Source organism: Kryptolebias marmoratus, linkage group LG17, assembly GCF_001649575.2.
Source record: "Kryptolebias marmoratus isolate JLee-2015 linkage group LG17, ASM164957v2, whole genome shotgun sequence".
NCBI lineage: Eukaryota > Metazoa > Chordata > Actinopteri > Cyprinodontiformes > Rivulidae > Kryptolebias > Kryptolebias marmoratus.
This window is the reverse complement of record NC_051446.1, coordinates 14,522,865-14,523,215: the sequence shown is the minus strand read 5'-3', so window position 1 is coordinate 14,523,215 and position 351 is coordinate 14,522,865.

The following is a 351-nucleotide window of genomic DNA, read 5'->3' as shown; positions in this document are numbered from 1 at the left end:
TTTTGGTTTATACATGTTCTTGAAGACATCTTTTCATGGTACAAGATGAACCTGCTGTAGTTTCATTGTGGAACAAATGTTTGCTCATCTTTTGTCCTCTGCATATTCAGTTTATAAAGTGAAGATAACTATGTCAAAGTGTGCACTCTTAGCAAAAGGTTGACATTACATTTTTGCCTTGTATTTGTGTGTGTGTGTGTGTGGTCTAGTGAAATGTCCTTGTAACAGCTGCAGATGTGATCCAAATGTGAAAATACAGTATTAGCTTTCAGTGAAGTGACCCTGATGTTTTGTCTGGTTCCTACTTCTGTTACAGAACTTCTTAAAAAGAGTGAGCTACATTCCCCCCCC